Source organism: Micropterus dolomieu, linkage group LG01 (assembly GCF_021292245.1).
Source record: "Micropterus dolomieu isolate WLL.071019.BEF.003 ecotype Adirondacks linkage group LG01, ASM2129224v1, whole genome shotgun sequence".
Taxonomy (NCBI): domain Eukaryota; kingdom Metazoa; phylum Chordata; class Actinopteri; order Centrarchiformes; family Centrarchidae; genus Micropterus; species Micropterus dolomieu.
Genome location: NC_060150.1, coordinates 49,912,982 through 49,919,579, shown reverse-complemented (window position 1 = coordinate 49,919,579; position 6,598 = coordinate 49,912,982).

Here is a 6,598-nt window from a genome sequence, read left to right as displayed (position 1 = left end):
GAGTTCAACATCTTCCTCCACAAGGCCATGAGCGAGGAACCTCATTTATGTGGATGATATACTCATGAGGAGTCAGACCTTCACGGACCACCTGAATGAGATCCGACATATGCTCGGCCAACTGTCCGCTGCAGGAGCCAAACTGGCCATTGCCAAGGGACAATGGTGCCGCACCAAGGTCGAGTACGTGGGCCTCACAGTAGGACCCGATGACATCGAACCTCAAGCCAGAAGGATCAGAACCATCCAGGACATTAAGACTCCGACCAATATCACAGAAATCAGGAGTTTCTTGGGAGTGTGTAACTACTCCCGGGAATTCATCGAAGACTACGCTGAGATAACCAAGCCACTCACCGAGCTCCTTCAAAAGGACAAGCCCTTTGCATGGGGAGAAACCCAAGAGGATTCCTTCCAACAGATGAAGAAGAAGCCCTGCTCTGCACCCTGCCTAGCTTACCCTGACAAAGACAAGGAGTTCCATTTGGAAGCAAGTTTCTCTCACCATTGCCTCAGTGCTGCCCTGGCGCAAAACTACGACACAGACAAGCAAGTCGTCGCCTACGCGAGCAGACCCCTGTGCAGTGTCGAGACCACGTTCTCGGACTGTGAGAAGGCCCTCCTAGTGACCGTTTGGGCTGCGGAACACTTTTGCAGCCACGTCGGAGGTCAAAAGGTGATCATCGAAACCCGCCACCAGCCGGTCACTTTCCTAAACAGTCATCGGCTGAGAGAAGGGTGAGTGTCAAACAGCCACGTTGCGTCCTGGATGATTGCACTACAAGGCTATGATATAGAGGTGAGGTACGCCCAAAACCACAAGATGCCCCTCGGTCAAGGCTTGCCCGAGTGCCAACATTGTGACTGCAGCGAACAAACAGATCCTCATTATGCACATCACAGCTTCATCACTCACTTCCCCATCTGGAAGGAGAACAACACTCAGAACTTTTCCTGGCCTGTGACCGCCTTGTAATGGAACAAGGGATGATCATATACAGGAAGAAAGTCAAAGGTCACTCCCGGATAACTGGCCCAGACAAGGATGGCAATGACAGAGCCGACCACCTGGCAAGACTAGGGGCAGAACAGGGAACACCCTGGCAGTTCAAGGAAGAATGGCTTCCAACAACGCAGAGTTGCACAGTGAAGAAAATCCTCCACCCTGCCATCAAACTCTGTACCTGTGTCGAAAACCAGATGACACAGATCTCATCAGCATGCAGAAACAAGACCCTGCCATTAAGACCATGCAACAACTGGTGTTAAACCTGCCATCAGCAACGGGGACCCCGACTCCAGACAATGAACCAGGAACTACGAGCTCTCTACCAGAAACGAAAGCATTTCAAGCTTGAGAAGGGCTTGCTGGTCTATGCACCTGATGGCCAAGGACCAGTCCGGTGGGTCGTTCCCACAGATCATGGGGGAGTAATGTTAGCCCACGCTCATGACTCTCCTGTGGGTGGCCACCGGGGACCCGTAGCTACCCTGAAGACTCTCCAACAAGTGGCACACTGGCCAACAATGGCACGGGACACTAGAGCGTACGTTCAGGGATGCCTGACCTGCTGCCAGTTCCAACCAGTCCAACCACTGGGCCGTGCTCCACTTCAGAATCAGGGAATCTCCTTCCCCTGGTCACACCTGCAAGTGGACTGGATCGGACCAGTTCCCAAATCTTGCAGAGGTAACAAGTACCTCCTCAAGGTCACATGTGCATTCACAAAATGGGTCAAATGCCTCCCAGCACCCAATGACACAGCAATGACAACAGCAGTCCTGCTGTTAAGCCATGTGTTCAGCCGCTGGGGGCTGCCCCTATCTGTCAACTCTGACAGAAGTACCCATTTCACCTCCAGCATCCTGACCAACCTGTACCACATCCTGGGAGTGGAAGTAAAGTTCAACATTGCTTATCACCCCCAGTCTTCAGGCCAAATTGAACAAGCTAACCGCACCATCATCAGCATGCTACAGAAGTATGTCCACAGCAGTGGCAAAGACTGGGATCTGAAATTACCACTGGTTCTGATGGCAATAAGGTCCACACCGCACCGTACCACTGGAGTCCCACCGTTCGAGATGATGACAGGGCGACAGATGACACTTCCATTGCATCTCCTGTATCACCCGAGGACATCGGTGGGGCAAACGCATACACTGCCCACCAGTACGTGACAGACCTGCGCCAACACCTCCGGACCACGTTCGCCTGGGCTCAGAAGAACATGGAAGCCAGCAAAAACAGGCTAGCTCAAATCCCTCAGGGATGAGCCTGACTGACTCTAACCAACCCTTCCTCCTTCCTTTCCCCTCTTACCTCTTTGGGTATATTCACCTTGTTGTCCTACGCAGCCATCATTAAGTTAAATGCCTGTATGTTTGAACTGTTTATGTATCCAACATGTAAATTTTTAATGGTTTTATTGACATTAGAAGTAGTTAGAAGCCTGCCCAGACCTAGCCTCAAACTTCTCGCCCAGACACAATAGCCTGTTAACCTCTTGTGAACTGTACAGACTGCTTAAAACCCTTTGTGCCCAGAACACTGGATATGAGTAATGACGGATTACTCCTGCCACATGGACTGTCCAGGTCTTCAGACTTGATCCAAAGACTGTGATTAACCACGCCACTTTAGATCAAAAAGGGGGAATGTTGGGACCAGGACAGTCTGGTGAGAACAAAGACTGGGCACCCGGCCTGTTGAACTCCCAAAAGCCTGAATTTTAGTTATTTCAAACAAAGGACAGTAAAACAGGCAGCAAGGCCCATGTCACCCCTAGGTGTGAAATAGTGAGTCAGACCTAAAGCAGAGCCACTATTGGCTGCGCAGCCGGCACGCCCCCCTCAAGGAATAAGTAGGACTGAGCGCAGCCAGCACATTGTTTTTTTTCTTTCTCTGTGTGTAAACACACATTCACCTTTTGGATCCTGAGATTCATTGTTGTTTAACGAGGGATCACCACCCACCGCTTGAATAGTCGCCGTAAACCTGTTACCGGGCGGTAACCCGGCCTCACCAGTACCCGATCCGAGAAATACCTCAGAAGGACACATTCCCACTGAGAACTGGCGTTATCATTGTCGCTACCAAGAGCGACCTGAGTAAGAGGCTTAACTAAATTTTCTGGGCAGAGATTAAGACATAACTGTATCGTTTATGTGCTGAGCTTCATGTTCATTGTGGTTTTACGGCCTGCCGCGTCCACTGCTAGATATTGCTGTGTTTTACGTGCTCAAGCACGCTGTGTTAACATCATCCCGGCCACTAGCTGACTAGGGTTTTTACAGATTTCAGTGGTCTGTGGAAGTGATCGCTAAATATCTTTAATCCGAGGTCGCGCATACAGAGTGCACGGAGCGTTCACTAGCGGGTCTCGTTGATAATTGGTAGTTACGACACTATTACACAGCCTGAATTTCTGCTTGTGATACTGCTGTGCTTTATTTTCCACGTGTGTGCACCGTCGCTAGACTCTGCCTAAAGCAAAGCCAGCATCCGCCCATTGAGGAAAACTCACTGTGTATGTTGTGTGGCAGGGTGTAGCTACTTTGCAATTCACCGTTATAAGTAAACCCACAGCCGTTATCTTGTATGGCCTGTTTTCCCTGCTTTCCTTGAACTAATCACGGTATACACTCACTCTGCACGTGGCATTTGATCATTTTATTAACATTGTTGCCATGAAAAACACAACAAAATATAAACAGAAAGTGTGGGATCTATCTATCATTTAAATCACATCTCTTCAGAGCTCTTCTTCTTCTTGAGAGGTGACATCAGAATCTGAGCCACCCTCTGTTCCTTTTATTCCATGTTTGCGCACAAAGTCAGGCCTGCGTGTGCGCAAACTGTCAGCATGCCAGATGTCAGTGGCTTTGGTTGGATCAAAGTCTTTGATGTCAGGTGAGCACAACTGAGTTTTAAGGAGGTCAGAGAGGGTCTCACCTTTTAGGCGTGAGCGCCAGTCACTCTTTACTTGCTTCATAACACTGAACCCTCTTTCACAGTCAGCTGTAGTTGCAGGGATAGGGAGAGCATCAAAAAGATCAAGGACATCAGGACACCGTTGGTGCAGCATTCTGTTCACAGTAGGCCAGGTCTTCTCAAAGGTTCCTGTAGCAGGGTGAGACAGACAATATGCATTATGCACTTGCAAACAATTATACATTTTCACAGAACTTGCCATCTGATAATCTTGCCTTCATCTTTCTTCTCTCGTCCGCTGCGATATAGTGTATGAACTCTTTTGCCTGGTCATTTGTGTATGTCTCTCCTATCTTCAAGCCTTTCTTCCTGTCCACCCTGAAATAAATTTTTGTGTAAATGAAGCAACTGTTAGCGCCTACAATACAGTACATTTCAATGAGATTTTTTTTTGGAAACCCCCAAACGTAGTTTCATCTGTGTCTATGGAAGCACTCTGAATCACATTAAATGCACTGTTTCTGAAACATGTAAATGGTAAAGTTATTCCCTTTTTTCCGATGGCGTGGGCATTTCAAAAAAGTAGCTGCATCTTCTCCAACTCAGACGTCTTCAATAAAGCAAGGCTTCTCCCAGCAAGGCTCTCTTCAATATGACCTGTCTTGGCAGTTTTAATCCGTAGGCTCTCCTGATGACTTTGGGCATTCTCATGGTCCTTTACTGCCTCAACTTTAAAATTATTAGTTCCCACCACGAAATGGTTCGCTTTGTTTTTGTCTTTCGCGTACATGCAGCAATCCTGACAAAACATGACGACATTTTCATGATCAAACACAAGCCATTCACGACTCGTCAGCCATTTGGCATTAAATTTTCTTTTCTTCGTTTCTCTGTCCTCATCCCCTGGCTCGTTCCTCTTCTCGCCCCCAGAAGTCTGTCCCAACGACCGCCGCATTTAGATTAATCTTAACTTATTACTTTACTTTACTAGCTAACTCCCTCCTCTTTCAGTCTATGCTCCCTGCTCTGGTTCCGTTCGCTCTTATTCTTCCTTGTGTTTTGTGGTGGACGCTCCATTCGTTTCCATGGTTTCTCAAGCTGGTTTCACTGCAAACTGCGCGCAGCCAAAGGGCGTATGAAACGTCATCACGTAGTATTACAGCACAGTGTTCATGAGAAATGTAGGAAGTACTGTGGAGACAGAGACCTGCATGAATATTTTGGGAGAGTAAGAATTTCTGAATTACTTGATGACACAGTTAATTGGACGGGGTCAGACAGCGCATGTACAATCTTTGTCAGCGAGTTGGTGAGGGATGTCATCTCACCACTGTCTTTACTCAGTAATGTGTTTTCAGTTAAAATGAGGGTGGTGATGACACTTCGTTTCCACAGGACAAACGCACAACCATCAATAAGTAGCCGAATAGTTGGAAACAATTATGGCACTTACAGCTCCACACATTGTCACGTGTTTCATCGACTTCCCAACAACACCCCGTAATCCGACAGAAGCAAACACACTTTCATACAGCCATATTTCACTGAACAGGAGTCTCTTGCTTCTCAAGCCTACGCGAGTGTGTAAAGCTCCTTTTGTGGACTTTATGAGCTAACAGCCACCTAATAAGTTCTAAATGGAGTTTTAATACCAAAATGCAACTGTATGATGGGTGTGGGACGCTGATTTGAGCTGTTGTGATTTGGGGCCCCTATGTGGCCCCTGAAAGAAACTAGCTTGGGAAAGGCGGCAGAAGGTTGAGATTCAAGATCCTTGATGGTGTTGTCTCTGTAAGTCTTCTCGGTAAGTTTGAAGCCATTCGGAGCTCAACTCAGAGATTTCTACATGAAAGCCTCTAAAAGGTAGAAGCAGGCTGTTTTAGCCTGTACACACTGAGTTGATGGCTTCCAGTGACCTGTTGTACTTTGGAGTCAAATTTAACTCACTTTCTGTTGTTTTACACAGATTAGTCACAGGACAGAGTGTTTCACCAGATCTCACCTTTACAACTAAAAATACCAATTTGATACAGCCATATTTCACTGAACCAGACTCATGTAGAGATTTCTACATGAAAGCCTCTAAAAGGTAGAAGCAGGCTGTTTTAGCCTGTACACACTGAGTTGATGGCTTCCAGTGACCTGTTGTACTTTGGAGTCAAATTTAACTCACTTTCTGTTGTTTTACACAGATCAGTCACAGGGCACAGTGTTTCACCAGATCTCACCTTTACAACTAACAATACCAATTTCATACAGCCATATTTCACTGAACAGGACTCTCTTGCTTCTCAAGCCTAAACGAGCGTGTAAAGCTCCTATTGTGGACTTTATGAGCTGACAGCCACCTAATAAGTTCTAAATGGAGTTTTAATACCAAAATACAACTGTATGATGGGTGTGGGACGCTGATTTGAGCTGTTGTGATTTGGGGCCCCTATGTTGCCCCTGAATGAAACTAGCTTGGGAAAGGCGGCAGATGGTTGAGATTCAAAATTCTTGATGGTGTTGTCTCTGTGAGTCTTCTGGGTAAGTTTGAAGCCATTTGGAGCTCAACTCAGAGATTTCTACATGAAAGCCTCTAAAAGGTAGAAGCAGACTGTTTTAGCCTGTACACACTGAGTTGATGGCTTCCAGTGACCTGTTGTACTTTGGAGTCAAATT